General features: G+C 43.2%; 1 protein-coding gene across 3 annotated transcripts in view; it reads right to left on the reverse strand.

The window, feature by feature from the left end:
• CHST11 (carbohydrate sulfotransferase 11) overlaps positions 1-20,911 on the reverse strand; it is a 179,497-nt gene that overhangs the window by 17,316 nt on the left and 141,270 nt on the right. The gene's annotated exons all lie outside the window — the stretch shown is intronic.

Consider the following 20,911-nt stretch of genomic DNA (forward strand, 5'->3'; position numbering starts at 1 on the left):
TGGGTTCACTGCAAGAAACAGGGATGTGAGAAGCATACAGTTTATCTGGAACAGGTGGGCAATACTAAGCCAAACCAGTCCAATTTGGAGAAGTGGCATTAAGAAGCTGGTTAGTGGGTATAGCTTAAATGAAGCATTACAACTCTGGCTACCGGCTTCAGCCTACCACATCTTACTCATCTGCACTAAAAACCTGAAACACAGTAGAGAAGGTGAAGGAAAGCATGAAGAAAGGCAAGTCATTTGAGGGATGCCATGCAAGAAAAAATATAACGAAATCACAGGCTGCCTGGGAACAGGTCTCCAAGTTTGAATGGCGTCTGGTAGGGCAGTCTGGTACCTTGATGTCAGTACAAAGATGAACAAATGGTCTAAAATGTCTGTCCATGGAAGACAGGAGAAAAAAGTTGGTGAACGTGTTTTTAGAGCATTACAGTCCCCTCCAAGGAAGCAGGTGAAATCAGAGCCTGGCTCTGGCATTAGAAAGTGAAGGGGAAGGAACACGGAGAAGAAAACAAAACCGATATGTAGTAAAAATATTGCTCCTACATCTCTGGGCTGAAGAGCTTCCTTTGAGAAGCTCTCGCTTTTGATGGCACAGGATGACATCTCTCCGAGATGAAAGAGGAAAGGAAAACAGAAAAGCCTGTGATAGATGAAAACTGCTAAACAAAAGAGACTGTCTGGGGAATTAATATTTATGAAATGCAAAAAAGAGTGTAGTAAAACAAGAGATAACACAAATCTAATAAAAGCAGGGTTGTTCTGAATTAAAAAACAAAGATGCAGAGCCTGCAATCTGGTGCTGTAGTACCAAGAAACCAATTCCCTCTGTCTCAGGCAACATCAAAACAAAAAAAACCCCACATATAGGCCCGATCCAAAAGTCAGTGAAGTTAATAAAAAATTTCCTCTTGATTTCCAAAAACTTTTGATTTGACTCTTTGGGAATTTCTGATGTTGTTAAGAGCTGGAAACCACCACTATCACCTCCTAAAGAAATCCTATTGCTCACCCAGTGGCACAGAGAGATACTATAGGGTTACTGCCAGAAGTTGAAGAGCTTCTCTGCTCAGTAGAGAACGGCGGTGCATTCTAAATGTTGGTGTGGGGCATTGGGGGGTGTTACCTGCAGTGTTATGGAGATGATTGTTTTTGAAAGTGCATATAGGAGTTACTGCACCAATGGCTTCTTAAAGTCTTTCAAAATCTTCCCCCATCACAAATGTGAGCTAGAAAAGATGTTTTCACTCAGAGACCCTCCTCCTGCCATGGACTATCATAGTGTGCCATATTCAGTGTGCTGTCTGTTGTTTTTTTTAAAGCTCGTTTGCTTTTGGGGAGGAAACCGGTTTATATTCCTAGCACATCTCTCTGTTGAGAAGCATTTCTTCTAAAATTCTGCTAAAGTTTATATTTCCTTTTTATTTTAATTCCATTAAATATACCCATGGCCAGAAGATTATCAATGTGGAAATGGGTCAGTTAAAAAAGGCTGAATGAAAACCACTGTGACAACCTCAATTCTGAGTTTGTTTCTCTGTGGGTTTGTGTCTTGGATGGAGTTTTCATTTTAGGTAGGGTTGTTTTTCATTTCCAGGCATGGTTTGCTCTGGTTTATGCCCAAGGACTTGCACTAACAAAGTCCTATGATTCTGTGAAAGGAGTATAAACATAGACACTAATAATCTGAAAATCTTAACTTCTGCACTATTTCTTTTCTTTAAAAGCACTTCCCAGATAGGGGCCTTTAGATGATGTAACTGCAGCCTGAGTCTTCAGGCTCAGAGTTACAGACGTCACGTAAATTGTGGTATCCCTTCCTCACAAGCGATCATGTTTGAAAACGCATTTGCTCTGGGCTGAGCACTCCGTGAGTGCCCTGGGGTGAGCGTGTCCTCACCCCACGGCACTCGTGGTGCACAGAGAGCCAAACTGCACAGACCCCCTGCTCAGACCCTCTTCATGGGAGCAGCCCTTGGCACCCAGCACCGACTTGAAGAGGGTTGCTTATCTCAAGCATTGGATCAAGACTGTGTGGGGTGCCACAGGGTCGTTCTTCCCACGCGGTGTAATCAGGAGAGGGCACGCAGTGTCTCACAGGGGCGAGAGTGATGCTGACTCACCTTTGTGCCTTTGGTTTGCATGGGCATGATGGTGCAGCAGGGACGCCACCTGGCTTCATCCCACCCCAAGCCCACGCGTGTCCAGGTGACAAATTTGTATAGGCAACTGCTCCTGGAAATACTGGCTTCTTCCTAGGGAAGGAGTGAGTCTCTAGAGGGAGATGCCAGGTCATGGGATATTTCAGGACTATTAATATAATTTAGAAAGAAAAAGAAAATCCACGCTGGGCTATTAGCAAAAATCAGGTGTTAGAGTGCAGGGAAGATGCATAAAACACTGCATTTAAACTACAGCAGTTTTGCTCTACCTCAGAACATAAAGTTTATTGAATGGCTCCCAGAAGAGCGGAAAATGGATTTGGCACACAGCAATAAAGTCTATAATTAGTTTTTTATAGAAAATCCACGAACTGTGCTTGACTCCCGACAATTTTTTTGTGGCATAGGTTGGTGAATGCCCTCGTCCAGTGCTGCCACTGGTGGGAGCAGGATGTACAGCTGGAGGAGGGCTCTGGGCTGTCCCGCATCCCTTGTAAGGAGTCGCGGCAGAGGAGGAGCCCACGGAGGAGCCAGATTCTCCCTGTTGTGTCACTGGAAAGGAGCAGTAATGGGTCCCTTCACCCACCCAAGGGCATCCCAACCACCTGGAGAGCCCGCAGGCAGGATCAAAGCTGCTGACCTGGCCTTCGGCGAGCCCCGAAGCTGGGGGAGGCAGCGGCAGCGACCCGTCCTCTGAGCTCAGCTGTGCTGGAAGAGCCAAACTCGTGAACGTGTCTGTGGCAAACCATGCCTGGTGTTTTGTGACGCACAGACCCTTGAGCATTTCTAACCATCTGGTTTCCCAGAACTGGTCAATCTGACAGGTTTGCTGCCAAATTAACAAAATAAACAAAATGTGTGGATATGTGAAATCGTGGGAATCCAGCTAAGGATGTAGCAGATCACTTCATGGAGATTTAAAAAGCTCTGCATCGGAGATAAGATGGGGTGAGTATATAGAGATGGAATAATTTAAAAGATTCACCAGCACCATAAGAAAACACTTTCTGAAATTATTTACTCAACAGAATTTTATGTTCAAGGATGCTACAGTCATTCAACAGGCAGCTCACAGCTATACAGCTACTGCGAAGAATAACGAATATAATTTTGGATGGAAAATGTATATATGTGTTTTTAAAATGCACATGCTGATACCCTCACTTTACTTTTTTAATGGCCCTGCCATCTGTGTGTTTGTGGCCTTCATGAACCTTATGCGAAGTTTGAGAAGACTTGTCAATCAGTTCCTCTCCTGGACCTTTAAATAGCAAGTGATTAAAACTAAAAGCAAACTCTAATTGTTTCAAAGAAACCACTCAGCTAGCACTGGTTGTGGTCATCAGGCATGACGCCAGCTTGCTCCCTCTGCGACTCAACAAAGTCAAGAAACCACAGACTATTCCCAGACTCAGTTCTTAGAAGTTTAAATCTGGACAATGGTAATTTACACTATGGTTAGCCACACCAACCTATCTTTTATATCTAACCTAGAAAGACCTTCAGAGAGAGAAAACATGTATTTTACTTAAGAGATTAAAGAAGAGCACTCAGCAGTGCTCTCACTGCTGGACACTGAATAGGTGAACGCCAACAAAAACATGACTAAACCAGACTCATCCGTCATCCAAACATAATGCAGCAGCCTTTCATTTGGGATATTTGTGACATATGCAGACAGCTTATGCGCGTGCAGAAGCATATGTGATCTCTGCAATTACAAAACTCTCAGCCCCACTGTGAAGCACGTAAACATCATCACCATTCAATAAATGTGAAACTTGGTCATGCTGACATGGTGAGCCTGCAGCAGGGCCAAGCTTGACACCCAACAGTGTCCTGGTCTGCGGTCATTAACACCAACTTCTGCAAGCAGTAAATCTACCAAAGTAACACAACAATCAAAATAAAGGTTTCCTACTTTCTACTCCAGTATTTCCTTTTCTGCATGATGCTTTTCAATTTTTTTTACTGAGTTCAATGCTCAATGAAAAATGTGTTTGCCATTGAGAAGACTAGATTTAAACACAGTATAATTTTTTACCCTGCCTACGTTTCACTGCAAGAAGACTGTGGTTCAGATCATGGGCCTTACGAAAATTAACATCGAGCCTGCCAGTGACTTCAAGGAATTCAGAATTTCCTCCATTGTGTTTCTGCAATATCCAGAGCTGTGAAGGGCTCAATGCTAGCTGAGACGAGTAAGTGCTGTTCCAGTAATTAATAAAAGTAATGGAGAAACTGAGCAGACCCAAATTGGAAGGCAAAGAAAATGAGCAACAGTGAGAATACAGACTAATAACATTAAAATGCTTTGCCTCTTCATGGCAATGTTTTTTTCATTGCAAAACCAGGTATGAAAGGTTTTCTTTTAAATGCCTTAGGGCTAGTGCATCAACAGCAGTTCCGGAGAGAAGTGGCACTTTTTATAATGAGGGAATGCACAGCAGACTTTAGTAAAATAAATAAATAAATGAAATAAAATCTACAAATATTTCCAATCTCTATGCCTCTATGGGGCTGCTGTGTTTCATAAGTCTCAAATGATGGGAATTGCCCAGTAGCTATCATGAAAATATCCACCTGAGAAAGTTATGAGAATTTTTGCAGGACGCAATGCACCCTGCTGAGGGCTGAGCAGATGACCCGCTAACACGAGGGAGATCTATATTATTAGGAGAGCTGCCTACAGGTTTTATTATTAAGTTTCATACCGAAGCTTTCACGTAAAACAAATTAAAAAATGACAAGGGTAAGGATTTTGATATCCTAAGCATGAGCCCAGTCGTGAAAGTTTACATCGTGATGTGACTGAGGACTGCGAACAGATGAGAAGAATTTGATGTCTAGATCAACAGACTGCCAGTGCTCTGCAGGTGCCTCCCACAGTTCTGGTGTTTGTTTTAAACTCTCACGCTTTGAAGAACATAATACAGACATTAAGGATTGGTAAGTTCTGACCTGAAGACATTTTCCCATCCTTGCAGGTCATGTCTGCTGCCTCTTCAGTCACCAGGAGCCAACAGAAAGGCAGTATTTCATGCTCTCAGTAACAATCAACTTCTGTAACCAGATTTTTGGAACAGAGAGTTCTTATTTTGGGCAAATCCCATGTGAAGGACATGCCTTAGTAGACAGATGGATACTTTCAAGCTAACTGATACAGCTTATGGAATCTATTATTAGATAGATAGACAGCTACTGCCTTGTCGCACTTCCCATGTTAAAAACTATTTCGTGTAATGCAGAATCTTTTTAATACAATACAGAAACACACGTATTTTAAGTGAAAGAGAAATGTCCTTATTGCAATGTTCTAATTTAGACCTTGATCAAAAAAATCAGCTGCTTTGCTCTTCATTGTTCAGATGAACTACAGCACGTCTGTAAAACGGTATGACTAGGGAGGCCTTATCATAGATAAGGGGAATAGGAGTCTTTACTGGAAATTTCCATATTACATAATTACATTAATTTCCATATTGTGGCACAAAATTGCTACAAGATAGAATATCGCCTGGTGCTGCACGCAAGGATGTGGGAACCCTCAGACTGGTGCTTAAGGGCTGATCTATGGAGAACCAGAACAAAACCCCTCTTTTTATACCAGAGATTTGAACAAGGTAGCAAGAGGCTGTCATTTTTCTGTCTGCAGTCTGGCAACCTGAGCACAAAATTTCTGCTTTCAGATCTGTAACGCATGGAGGATCAGTTAACGTCAATGGAAATTCCTCCTGAGGACCGAATACAACACGGGAAAGCAAGATGGGTACAGAGATCGGAGAATGACATTTTTGCTCCGCAGTTGGAAAGGCTGTTTTCTGGAAGGTGCTCAGGAAAATGCCTGGTCTGTGCCACTGTCAGTCTTTTTGCACTACACTGCACTGTGAAGAGGCACTGGTTTCCCACTGCCTTGGGCCCTTTTCCAGCCATATCTGTGAAGAGGGCCCAATGAAAACTGCCACCCTTTTGGGGTGGTGCAAAATAAGATTTCCTGGCCCCCGGGCATCCAGACCTTGACCCTGGCTTGACTGTGCACAAGCTGGAGAAGCACCTGTGGTTGCTACACCCTCGTCATCACCCTCTTCACCAGACTGGCTGGGCATGCAGAGGTTGGTCATGGCAAATCAAGTTTCTGTCTGGGACTCGTGAAAAGGGGCCAGCAAATGTCCCGGTTTGAGTTGACTCTCAATCTCAGCACTGAGGGGACAGAAAGCACACATATTGCCCTAAATCTGTATTAAAACCAAAAGAAATCAAATTCACCAGGCTTTTTTACCTAAGCTGCATTGAATCTATGGAAATTCTATGGGTGATTTTAGTTGAAAATCACAGGCCTGGTCTGAAGCTCCTTTAATGTCTTACCCAGCTCAAATTCCTGGAGCCTGGATATACTGTCAAGCTATGCAACGTTTACAACGTATTGCTGCTCTGTGTGTTTAATAGTGCAGTGTTGGCCTGAGCTCTGCTCCCGCCAAAGTCAAGTCAATGAGATTAACTCCTCACTTCAGTGGGAGATGAATTAATATAATGGCGAGAGCTTTTTGAAAATCCCACCTCTCTCGCTTTGCAGTTTTGTTTGTTTTTTTTTTTAATTATTAAATCTCAATTGAGAAAAGCAAAGCTGGTAGAATTATAGAAATAATAGCGCAGAAATACTGGAGTCATCTCGTAATACTTAACTGAGTAACTGGCATGGCTCATCTGACGACTTACTCTACTTCCCATTTAAATGGGGTCTGTAAATAAACATCGAACAGATATATAACCCATGTGCTGAATTTTATTTTTGCTATAATAATAAAAGCCACAGAGGGAGATTCATGATAACATGAATCCTCACTCGACTGCGCACAAGGAGCGGCATTCATTACATTCTGATGATGCATTTAGCCCTCAGAGTACAAAGAGAGTTTTACCTCTTTTTTTTTTTTTTTGGCAATTTGCATGAGAAGTACAGAGCGTTTAGTCCCTGAATTAATCAAAATATCTCTGCCTTCACTGAATAAATATATTTGAATACATGAATAAATAATATATTGAGTAAAATAATGAAACTCATTTAAAATAAGGCTGAGAATGAGGTCACAGTTTTTATTAAACGTGACATTTTCCACAGTGTTTACACTGCAAGAAGTAATGGCCTATATATTTTAAAGTGAGTAACAAACCATCAAAAATCAACTTTAGATAAATTAAAGTAGCTTAATTTTCAGCAAGCACTGGGTTTTTAACCTGACTTTCTGAAAGTCAGGTGAAGATGATTCAAGATGAAACTTGGGCTTATGTTCCTAGGATGAAAATCTTCATTTTAAACCAAAGCAACCACTTAATTGACTGTCAATCCTAAGGACTAAAGGTTCAATTGAAAGGTCAATCTTGCTAAAGCTGTCAGGTGCCTACCCTCAGAATTAGATAGAAGTACTTCATTCAGTACTTGCATTTCAGCTATAGACATACCATAAATACAATACACCCAATATCTTAAACAAAAATGTTAAGTTTGTACAAAATTCTGTTCCTGGAAGCAAGCAGAGAACTTCTATAGACATAAACAGGAATTGAGCTTGAAAAACTCTCATGAAAACCCTCCAAGTCAGATACAAAATCTATTCACCAACAGTTGACTTGAGGACAACTCTATTTTACTTGGCAGCCTAAAACCATTGCTTGCCCAGACAAGTCAGCAAACAAAAATGAAAGTGAAGCAGGTACTAGAAATTAAATAAATTAATTTGCAAAGAGAAGAAAAAGACAGGAAAAAGATGACAGACACTGTAAATAGTGAAATCCAGGGAACAGACCCGATAACACCGCCACCACCTCGCTTCATCCCTTGTGTCTCACTAGCCTGCATTCAATGAGTGGTGAGGAAGGCCTGGACCTATCAATCCATGGTAGCAGCCAGTTGCCAGATTGTTTTCATTTGCTTCTGTCCACTCAGGGCTCATGTCAATTAGCACAGGGTAATCATTATTTCATTAAAAATATAATGAAAAACCTAACTCTAAGAGAGATTTATGAAGTTGTCCACTACCACAATATTTGAGTGCCGTAATCAAAACAAACCTCCACTTTGCTTCACCTCTTGTAATTGTGACTCCACGTTAAGATTCATCCATTTAGCAGCTACATTGAACACTCCTTCGTGATCTGCTTGTTACCACCCCTATTCTCTCAGCTGGCTGACAGGATGAGTTTCTTAGATTAAAACGACCCAACAGCATAGCAAGATTTGGGGTCATTGGAAAGGTTTGTCCTGCTGGGCTCTTTCTTCCAAGGTAGTGGTGGAAAGGTTACTTTGCCACTAGTATGTCATATACTGTCCAGTTAGAGTAAAATGGGCTACATACTGAGGCCACTGGATGAAGGTACCTAACTCACTGCATTAACATGCCAGCCTTTTTCAGCTGAAAGAGATTCAGGTCCAAAATTACTCTATATGCTGATCAGGTTGGACAAACTCATCCCTCATTGACTCAACCCCCATCGGTGTCCATCTCCATGGTCAGTGCCCTGCAGCCCTCTTCCAGACAGCTCCTGGGCATGGTAGCCCTGACCTGGGCCATCTGGACGGTTTGGATACAGCCATCCTGGTCTGGAGGTGAGGTGAGTAAGCTGCAGGGAAGCAATTTGTGCCACGGCAGTTCACCTCTGGGCTAGAGAGCGGAGCCTTGCTCTCTTTTGCCTGCTGTTAAATTCTGTTAAATCCCAAGCTTTTTGCTCTCTGCTCTAAAAAGCAAAATGTTTTTGTTTATACTCTGATACACATTGGAGTTTAAAAGCCTTTTTGGTCTTTGGGTTTTCACTAAGAAAAATAGGTGATGTTGCCCATCATTTTAACCTTTTCATCAAAACCTTTGTAAATCTCATGCATTCTAATGCATTACATTTTCTGGTATGGTGGAGTTATTTGCCCAAAGCAATATTCACAAAGCATAATGCAAGCAGTGCTCTTGGCAAGTCATTAGGGTTAGTGATGAAACGATCTGCAGCATGGCTGGCCCATGGAACCTGCAGAGAAAGAACACTCAAAGACTTTAGCTGACTACACATAAACCTTCCTCATGTTAAAAAAAAAAGATTAATTTAAGGCTGCCTTTAGGCTCTGATAACGTCTCTCCATATAGCAAGTTTCCCCAGCAGTCCTGGGAGGAACTTTCAGCAGCAGGAATGCATGAGTGGTTTCTACTGCTATGCCCAGGTATTTCAGCAGCTGAGGAAGCGGGTGGAGGAGGAGGAGTTTGGAGATATTCTTGGAAATATTCCTCCAGCGAGGAATTGAGGATAGGAACAGCACGATTTATAGACCCATGGAATAATCCAGGTTGTGAATCAGTGCCAATTGCGCTGCTGTGAATGATGAGAGGGGAGTCACAGAAGCAGAATGGAGATACTTCCCCAGTTCCAGCCAGTTAACCCTGACATACCATAGATTACAAATCCCAGTGATTTATTATCCAAAGTCAATTTACCAAGTCTTTGCCTTTAAGAGTACTCAGGTAAATGAGGTAAATGAAGTAAAACGTCCAATGGAAAAATCAATGCTTTTTGATACAGCTCAAATAGCTGGCATTCGACAAAATAGCATTCTTTTACAGATCCCCCCCCTTCAACTTTCCTTTTTAGGCTGAAAAATAATAGTACCCTATGTCAATCTTAATTAACCCTCGTTTAGCCAATAATGCCAGCAATTTCCATGTTGTAACTCTTGTTATGCAATTAGAAGCAACTTGATACAAGCACAGAAGTCCAAGATACATGTGCAAAACCCTTCCAACAAGCAGTCCTGCTCAGAGGGGACCAGATAACTGAGACCCCACTAGTATCATTAATGTCATTAAATAACACCCACTTTTATAAATTACACCCTCTGTTACCTGACTGCTCCCTTGGATACTCTGAGCACAAAGGAAGCATACTCATTCTGGGGGTGCTTTTGACAATAATGCAAATATAATCCTGAATTTTTGTGAGAATGAGGCCGGGACTGGTCACTGCTGGACAGCAAGGCCCCAGTCATGGCAGGGCTGGTGTACAGCGTCAGTGTTAAGCTCTCTGCACTGTCTGACATGGTGAGCTTCAAAAGTTTCCATGAAGCTTCTTGAAAGGGGTCTTCACGCGACATTGCCTGGAAGGCAGGTTTCTCCTCCAGACTGAAGGTGCATAGAACACATTATTTGGTGTCTTGTAAATTTGTCCTGTGACACGTTAAGCAAGTGAAATCAGCTTTTTTTTTTTTCCTCTCCATAGGTTTTTGGAGAACCTGTACAGGAAGAACTCCCAGGGTAAGGCTCTCCAGCAGGAGATGCCACATGGGATGGTGCCAAGGACTAGGTGGCAGGAGGCACCATAATATGGACAGACAAAGGCAAATAAATAAATGAAACAAAAGGGGAACCATGAGCGCAAAGATAAAGAAACTAAATGAGCAGAACTGACGACCTAGAGGCACACTCCCCATTTACATCCAGGCATCAGGATAGAGCGCATTCCAATGCTGTTGGTAGAAAAGAAAAGTCTCCCATCCTGGCTGCCTCTTACCAAGGTCAGAATGGGCATGCGGTATGGAAATTTCAGGAGAAAACCAGGATTTTAATTGAAAAAACCAACCAACCAACCAAAAAACGCTTAGGAATAATGCTGCTTTGACCAAGTCCTTTTACAGCTCTGGGCAAGGAACGTTAACCCTTAGCCACAGTCTTCTCTGTGGTGGATTGTGAACTGGCTGAAGGATAGAAGTCAGAGAGTAGTGGTCAATGGGACAGAGTCCAGTTGGAGGCCTGTATCCAGTGGACTCCCTCAAGGGTCGGTACTGGAACCAGTATTGTTTAACATATTCATCGATGACTTGAATGAGGGAATAGAGTACATGGTCAGCACGTTTGCTGATGACACTAAACTGGGAGGAGTGGCTGACACACCTGAAGGCTGTGCTCACATTCAGAGAGACCTGGACAGGCTGGAGAGTTGGGCGGGGAGAAATTTAATGAAATACAACAAGGGCAAGTGTAGAGTCTTGCATCTGGGTAAGAACAACCCCATGTACCAATACAAGTTGGGGACTGAACTGTTGGGGAGCAGCACAGGGGAAAGGGACCTGGGGGTCCTGGTGGACAGCAGGATGACCATGAGCCAGCAATGTGCCCTTGTGGCCAAGAAGGCCAATGGCATCCTAGGGCGTATTAAAAGGGGTGTGGTTAGTAGGTCGAGAGAGGCTCTCCTCCCCCTCCACTCTGCCTTGGTGAGGCCGCATCTGGAATATTGTGTCCAGTTCTGGGTCTCTCAGTTCAAGAAGGACAAGGAACTGCTTGAGAGAGTCCAGCGCAGGGCCACAAAGATGATTTGATTAAGGGAATGGAGCATCTCCCTTCTGAGGAAAGCCTGAAGGAGCCAGGTGTCTTTAGCTTGGAGAAGAGGAGACTGAGGGGGGACCTCATTAATGTTTATAAATACGTAAAGGGTGACTGTCATGAGGATGGAGCCAGGCTCTTCTCACTGGCATCCAATGATAGGACAAGGGGAAATGGATATAAGCTGGAACATAGGAGGTTCCGCTTAAACATGAGGAAGAACTTCTTCCCAGTAAGGGTAACAGAACACTGGAACAGGCTGCCCAGAGAGGTTGTGGAGTCTCCTTCTCTGGAGATGTTCAAAACCCGCCTGGACGTGTTCTTGTGTGATCTGATCTAGGTGGTCCTGTTCCAGCAGGGGGATTGGACTAGATGATCTTTTGAGGTCCCTTCCAATCCCTAACTTTCTGTGATTCGGTGATTCTCTTTCTACAAAATGAAGTTGGCAATTCCTACTGCTGCTTGACATGGAGAATAATATGCATTTTCCCAGCATTTAGAAGATTAAATACTCCATGCTGTTTGATTTATTTCTGTTACTCTTGATACACTTCACCCAAAACTGTGATTCATGTTTTAATATTGATCCTGTAATTAGTTCAGCACAGGTAAGCCTTCACGCTAGATACAGCCCTACATTTACTCACTTGGATGCCATTCTAAGACTGGGCTTTACATGCTAAATCATCACAAAGACTCCTGTTTCATGGTGGTCAAGAGCCTGTTTCGCACTGAGCTAACAGCCTGCTGTAATGATACTTTATCTGAACCAGACTTCTCATGCAACTTGCATCACCTCCCTCACATACGCATCCAGATGGGACATCAACAGCACCAGCTTTGTTACCTAACCCCTGCTCCTGGGGAGGAAGCATCTGATGCACATACTAACGCTCCACAGGAGCCATCGATCTGGCTCATGCTCCTCTGTCATCTCTCTTTCTTTTAACAACCATCCAAGCTAGAGGCTAGAGCTAGAGGATCTTCTCTAGCAGCTCATGACAGCAATGCAGTGCCTGCTGACTGCTTTCTGGGTGCTCTTTAAAGCTCGGCACTATTCAGTGCCCACTATACACTGCATTGTCCTTTACTGAGCAGGGCATTGGCATGGGACGCTTGAGAAGCTGCAATATACAGCATCCAAAGCACAGCAAATTCAGTGAATACCACCAGAACCTACTAAGCACTGGACCACAGCTTTAAAATCTCCTTACAGAAAGCTAAAGGACCTGACCCGCTGCTTCCCTGTGCTTTACTGTAATGGCTTACTCATTGTTGGTGGGTTTGGTGGGTCCCCTGAGGACGGATCATTCATCCTTCCACTGAAGAGTGCCATGGGATTTCGAGAGGGTGGAACCCTGGGTCCCGTGACAAGTCATCTTACTGAGCCCTGCCAAGAGGCCTCCACCTCCAACCAGCACAGCCAATCCTGCCAGCTGCAGCACCGGCAGCCTCTGTCAGCACCCAGGGCAGCTGGTGGGGACATGGGGAGGATGAGTAGTCCCTTCTGCCAGGCTCTGGAGCAGCTGAGGATATGGCTAGTGAACCCAAGAATATTCCTCCACTCCTTCAAAACCTCCTGGAAGAAGCTCCAAGGAGCTGAGCTCTGTATCAGATGGTGCGAACCTCCTACTCCACCATCTGACCTTCCCTCACCCATCCCCACGTCACACCTGCGTGGGGTCCTCCTCCCCCTACAGATGGAGGAGCAGTATTTGTCCTGCACTAAAGCAGCTTTGCAGCTTCAGAGAAATTCTTCTCACTTCAGTTAACAAGAGAATTAGAAATCTATTGGGTAAAGTTCAAAAAAAAAAAAAATACTCTGTGTATATTACCGTACTCTGAGTCTGGTACGGTAGAGTCTGTAGAAAGTTCCTGATCAAACTGGATTTTTGGCAACAAAAACATAATGGAAACAACAACAACAACAAATCCTGCCAAATTTTGCATGGCTATATTTTTTACTTGATGGGAAATTATCATTTAGCAGATTATGCCAAGTCTATACATTTTACAAGCTCTTTCACTGGTACAACATATTCCCCCAAATTAAATACTAAACTATACCCATTTATGCAGACCATTACACGAAGATATGCAGTCCTTGGCTTTTTTGGGCTTCCTTTTCAATCTCACTCAAAAAGCGCATTTGCAAATTTTCATTGAGTCTTTTTCATAAAGGTAAATTCTTCTCATCACAACTGATTTAGAAGAAAATCAGAGACATAGCCAGTAACACAGACCCATTTTAGACATTCAGCACTCCAACTGGCATCATCCTGTAAGCTGAAATAAGCTTCTCCTTTCATTCAGGGGAGAGAAGAGAGCTGTTTGTATGGATGGACATTACAGGCACTGTCTACTTCAGAGCACACATCCAAGAAGTGGCCTTCAGCTGATTTAGTTAGTGGCCTGAATGGATCATGTATTAAAGGTCTTCTTATTTACACGCATTTCTGAGAAAATATCAGACTCCAACTTCACTCATCGTCTTGATGCAGCCACGCACTTAAGTGTACATTTAACGTTAAGCCTATGCTTAACTGTTGTGAAAATCAAGCAGCTGTTCTGCCACTTCACAGACCTGTGCCTTCTGCTTTTTAAGAAATAGCTACAAAAAGTAATAGAAAAAGTTACTTAATCTCCCACAATGTGCCAAGAAACTTCGAGGCCCTTACAAAATCATCATCATCATCTCTCTACATGACTGCTACAGCTTCTCAACACAGAAGACTGCAATTATCCCCACGTTTTGAGGGCAAATATGTAATTCCAGAGAATCCTGCCATGTAAAATGTGCCAGTTGATGTCACATAAAAAGTAGTAGTTCCCAGACTACTGTCTTTCTCTATTGCTGCTCCCTTCAAAAGCTGAAGAAATGGTTGAGGAAAGCTATGTCATCCAAAGTGTCACCACAAACTAGAGCTGGAGATCAAGAAATAGTGCTGCACTAGATATAAATTCATAGCTCCCATCTTCCCAAACTAGGCAGTAGAGATGGAGAATTACATGTTTATGAAGCATGCACCTTCCTTGAGGAAGTTTTGTTGAAACTAGTTGCTGATGTGTTTAAGAAGGTCTTGCTTGAGGTGATAAAGTCAGTGGAACTAATCACTTAAGTCAACAGAATTAGTTCAGGGCAACAACAAATTTTCTGATTCGGTCAGCTTCATCACAGCTTCATCTCGAGACTCTGGTACAGGGGATCTGCTTTTCCTGCACTGTGATGTGTATAACCACATACGCTCCCATGACCAAACAGAAAACAGCATCCTGTGATACACTGCAGCAATCACACACTTGGGCAGTAGTCCATGTATTTTACTGCTCCTTTATGGAGTGTATTTTGACAGCCAGATGCGAGAGTAAGGACAGCCAGCACCATCTGACTAGCCCTTCTCCCACGACAAGTGTCTTGCTAGCCACCGACACTGCCTGTCTCCAGCAGTGGATCTGCCATGAGGCACAGCTGAGAGCAGCCACATTGCCCACCTCTTCCTCACACAAGCTTCGCTCCACACTGGCAAGGTGTGACAGCAAAATTATGTCTTCTCATACTCTGTGCAGACCAAGCATTCGCATCCTTAGTACACAAGAAGTGGCCTCAAACAAATAGATGTTTCAGAGGGATTTAAGGCTAGCCAGCTTGTCTCCTTACACTTTTGCTTCAAACAAAGCCCGTTTCTAGGCTCTAGGCTCTGAAAAATAGTGCTAGGGATGGATAAGTACTGAGTTGTCCTTCAGTTATTGGGACTGCTTTCCCAAAATGTTAGGCTTGCACTGTGCTTTAATTATGAAAAATCAGGCCCTATTGCCTACATGGTAGACAAGAAAGGATTTATAATGCCATATGCAGCTTTTATCTTCAGTCTAATGTCTGCAAAAGTGCATACTGAGAGGAAATTTCCCTTTATAACCTATTGGGAATGCCACGGGCATGGTAACAAATGCTCCCGTGCGTTGGAACAGCGGCCAAACAGGGCTCACACCTCTTGCGTAAAGAAAGGATCTTGGGAGCAACGAGGAAGGCTGAAGCATACGCCACATTGGCCGTTGTCCTGAGCTACTTATTAGTTTGGCTCAAGTTAGAAAAGCCCTTGGGCCACATATAACTACACAATCAAAGGCTGTTTTATAACACCCAGAGGGACTGTGTTAAGGTTACTAGGCATCTTTAATCCTGCTCTTTTCTAAGTTCTGAGAGACTGACTTTTTTTTCATGCATTCTTGCATGCAGCCCCATTTAACTTAAAGTTAGTGATGACCATGACTTTTAATAGCAATAGAACCAAGAGGAGTCAAGGGAGCATTTATGTTAAGGAAACAGAAGAGGCTCCAAAGAGAAGTACAGACTCATCCTCAGATTTGCTAAGAAAATTGTTGTAAATTACATTGTTTTGGGGAAAAAAAAAAAAAAGAGAAGCATCAGTATAAGGAAAATTACAACTATGAAGGAAACAATTACTTCCTAGAAATATTTTCTTTAGCCAACTATCCACAATAAAGATTCCTTTGGTAATCCCCTTAAGCGCTCTACCAGCACAAACACATGCAAACACACTAAATTCTTACAGAACACAAAGAGGATTTCTTTCTGCAAGAACAATAACGTGGGCCACAAAATGCATAATCTTCAGGATGCTGACTACTTTGGTCAATTACTTGAGTGAGGTCAGCAGGTCTAATGTCATGAGCAACAACAGAGCTCTTATTCTTGGAACTAAACACAGTTATTTCTGAAGCTGAACTCACAAAACTGACTCACAGACCTGTCAGTCAAATGAAGATCAACACATTCCCAGATATAGCTCAACTGTAGGAAATAAGTTACTGCTCAAGAGAGTCTCCCTTGAGATGAAGTTCCCCTCTGGCAGGCCAACACCAGGAACCCAAGTGAGGGACCTGAAACCAACCAATGTCTTGACTGATAATGAATTATTCAGTCAGGTACTTAACAGTACTGCATACATCATTGGTCTTTGAACTGTGAACCTGTGGTCTCTAAAAGTTTGAATAAGGTCAGTTTCATTCAGATAGAATGACAAAAAGAGGGCTCTGGAGAAAGCCAGAAAAGAAAGTTTTCTTCTCTGGAAAGCAGCTAAGATGATTATGTTTAAAAAAGCTGCCTCCAATGGAATAGCAAGGCTCAAGGCTGACAGCAGTGATACTGGGATGACACCAAACTCAGAGCTAAAGCCTAACCCAAGAGGGCAGACGGCCTCTGCCGTTGGTGCAATCAGCTAGAGAAAAAACATATACACTGAACAAAGATCAGAGCAACAACTACTCTGTCTTGTCCATGAGGGTAAGTGCATGTAGCCTTAAGGAATTGTCAGGATCTCAGTCAGAGCATAAGATTTACAGAGATTTACATAGAATTACAACTGAAAGCCAGAGCTATATCTATATTCCTATTCAAGGAATAAGCAAAAGCCACATTCAAGGCAACGAAACAGCTTGCACTGGATTTGATCCCTAAAGATAAGCCTCTGCTCCTGATTTAACTCAGGCAATCGGCTGCCTTGCTCAGCTGAAGCTGGTTGTGAGTGGCCATCCTGCAAAACTTTACTTGAGACAGTATATCCTCATGGGTGCATCACACAGAGCACCAGTCATAGCAAAGCCCTGTAGGGGAAAATCACCTCTCTCCTGGCCTTCCTGAAGTAGCTCCTTAGCAGTCAACAGGGTGAGGTCCTGTTTGTTTTTCTGGGCACACTATGAATAGCAGAAGATCATGAGGCAATATGAGAAGAATATCATTGCTTGAGAGGGGGATGGTCCTTGCAGGACCCTTGCTGCAGGGAGGGCCAGGAAGCATCTGGAATATACTACAGGAATATCTGAATGTACCGTCAGACGGGCCTGCTGCCCCACCTCCTAAGCACCACTATGTCCAGAAGGGCAGGTTTTGTGTGTGGTGAAGGACTCAGAAATCATCTGAGTTGATGCTGCAGAGAAGATAAAATCTCAGTCTGCAGCCCGCTTGAAGCTCTCTGTTACACAAATTCAATTGCAGAAACACAAGACACAAGGATGATATTTCACACACCTGAGAATTATCTAATGCAGTGGGTAGAGCTGTTAAAAGAACAGCAATTAACATAACCGCATCTCACTCTATGAGAGGTCACTGTTTTTCAGGCCAAGGCTGAGATCACTCTCAAGGACATCTGTTCACACGTTTCTCAACCTCCACTAGCCACAGTATAAGCATAGTATGTCACATGAATATACTCTAGACTCTTCATGGTCACTATTTTATAAGAGTGTACAGCAAGGCTCAGAAACAAGTTTTTGATAACCTCTACTAAATGAGGTTGAAATGTGTGAAAGGGTCCCTCTTACTCTTTAAGCCCTCAGAGTAACACAACAGATCAGTTTAATCCCAGTGGACATAAAATGCAATGATTCTGCCACGGCAATTTATGCACTGGATGTTACAGGCCTTTAACATCAGCCAAGGTAATTACCGTAGGAAGTGAGATGGGAACACAGGGCACGTGAGGGTCTTTCAAGGGAAGAAGCCCATCAGCCTCAGGGCAGAGGGAGGTTAGGTCATGCCCTCATTGTCCCTCACTTGCCCTCAACCTGCTATTATTTGAAATAACTAAAGAGGGTGGAGAATAATGTAGACGCAGAAATGGAGGTTGGCACGTTTGCTGAGATCCATCATTCCTGGTGAAAGGTGCTCAGCTTCCACCCATTTTGCTTCTGTTCCTCTGCCCGCACCAGGGCAGCCCCATACCCAGTCACTGCTTTGAAGTGGGTGGAAGAGCTCAGGGTGCCTCTCGAGCTCAAGTAGGGAGGTGTTTTATAAATCATAAAAATCATAGAATCATAAAATGATTTTTGGTGGAGCAGGTACTGACACGACCCACTGCAGGCAACGGGGTCTTTGCTGTTTGTTCTAAAAACGTGACACCACACTGGGACTTCTGGGCGAGCACACGGCTCTGTGTCAGGCATATGTTTCATATGTATATGCATGTGCTTTTCTAAGGGTTGCAGCCATCAAGTCTACAAAAGAGGGAAAAACTATCACAAGAGGCAGCCAACCGCAAGAAGGACTTCTCTGGGTTTTAAAAGAGGACATAGATTATGTGCTAGCTGTCCATGAAGAAATTAATTTCACATGCCACTTCCTATCTTCCCTTCAAGTATCTGATTCTGTTTTTAGCCTCTAGCCCTATGGAGAAAAATACTCTGTCACCTGTACTCCTGTGAAAGCTTGGAGTTAACCCTTCAGTGGCCTGTACTCACAAAGAGTCTCTGTTGCCTATTTCCTGGAGGCGATCACAGATCAAGCCCTCTTTGAGTTACCTTCCCTTTAGACATATTCATCCAAGGATGGACAAAGCTTGTCAAGATTTGAGCTAACTCCATGGTACTTCTTACAAATTTCTGAGCAAATGTTTAGTTTCAAAGCCCAGTAAGGAGAGCTAAGAGGCCACCACAGGGCAGTTATTTGCCAAGCAAACTCACTTATCATCAAAGGAGAAGAGAAAGGAATGATAAACATTGATAAAAGTCAATAAGTCATTAAAGGAAGGAGGAGAAATATGTAGATGGTGCTTAACATACATTGAAGGGATCCCCAAGGGATCTAACATTACACAGCATGTATTCAGGCCAACTGCTCTGCCAGAGGTAAAATCAGCAGATCCTAGATACCTACTCTTCCTTAAGCACGTGCTTTCTCCAGAACAGAAATGTCAGACGATTTATATGTAGAATCTCTTTCTTTTTCACAGACACTCAAATTATTCAGCAACTCTAACCCACATCAAGACAGTGGTTCCATGAGACTGTAACTGTGGCCTCTATGTTAAAAGACAGACCATTTTACATTACCTGCACACTGAAAAGACAGATCCTATAAAATGAATTGCAAATAACGAGTTGGATTGGTTAACTTCACCTGAAGCTGGTTCAGTAATCTGACTCCTCCAGTACCTAAATGTTACCTCCCATTGGCACAACCTTTAATAGGAACTAAGTTTCCAGTTAGGAAAAAAAGTTTCCACTGTGATCTTTCTTTTGATTCACTCACAAAGGTCAGCAAACTTGCAATTTCATCATCTGTCCAGTTTTGACATGAAGGACACAGTTTGGTCCACCATGGGAGACACCTTTACATCTCTGCATAAGTGATTAACTCTTCAAGAATTAATAGTGCTTTTAAATGCTGTTTTTCACCACTCAAAGTATTGATCCAACTCCATTTCAGAGCTACAAAAGCGGCTGTAATAAAAGCAAGTGCAGCACAGGAGAGTGACGGACGCACTTTCCCCCTTCCCAAACCAGGGGCTGCACAGACCAACAGGACTTCAGCAGTGCCTGGGAGAAGCTGCCTCTCAAAGAGGCTCGATGCCACTCGGCAGCTGCCTGGCAGCATCCTGGTTTTGCGCAAGGCTCTCACTGAATTTCAGACGCTGCCGGAAGAGGAAACCACCGCTTTGGACAAGACACTACAACTCCCAGCTTCTGCATCCCATCCTGGCAGCTGTGCCAAATTTTGCTGTCCCCTGGCATACTGTTTCTCTCCATGTATCCGCCGGCAGCCGAGCAGATGTGCATCGAACAACATTCAGAAGTGCAAATTCTGCTCTCCATCACCAGCGCTATCAGCTGGGGCAATCTGTGTCAAAGCGTTAGGACGTATGAGGGAGGTCTCGTGTCTGAGCTTCCTGCCTTGTAAGCCTGATCCGAAGCTTTCTGAAGTCAGAGGAAGTCTTTCATTATTTTCGGTGAGTATGGAACAGCATCTCTTTAGAACTGAGTCACAATACCTTCTAAACACAGCCTTTCATACCCGAACACTGTGCGAAGCCGAACAAAAGCAATACGCTATATATAAACATGTGGAGGAAAGCATTATGAAATTCTTTCTAAGTTTTCTATGAAGCTCTTGTGAATTGAATCCTTTCACTCAGTGCCTCATCACGATAAGAACCCATCATTATCTTCCCGCGTACAGCATGAAAAACTAAACCTCGCCTCACTTTCCTGTATTTCCTTATTCTTTCTCACCATTGGAATACCAACTACAAAGGAGAGCGCTAAACCTTCCAGCTAGCAAAACCAGAGTTTGAGTCACTGTTTAAAAGATTATGTAACATGACAAAGCCTCCAGTGCTTCCATCTCCTCTGAATTCAATGCAATTTGGCCCAATAATTGTCCTGGAGAGAAGACAGAGAAAGTCAGCTAATAAAACCATGCTCTTTTGCCATCTAACACTCTATCTTCCCACACTGCCAATCAACCGCTCTTAAAATTATTCTTCATAAAATTTAATTCCTAGTTTCAGAGGGCTACAAATCCTCTGGAAGGCTAATCATATAATTTTTTGAACCCATGAGACTGACTTCGATGCTGTGTTCTTCTTTAGCTAA

Source organism: Tauraco erythrolophus, chromosome 4 (genome assembly GCF_009769465.1).
Source record: "Tauraco erythrolophus isolate bTauEry1 chromosome 4, bTauEry1.pri, whole genome shotgun sequence".
In the NCBI taxonomy this organism is placed as follows: domain Eukaryota; kingdom Metazoa; phylum Chordata; class Aves; order Musophagiformes; family Musophagidae; genus Tauraco; species Tauraco erythrolophus.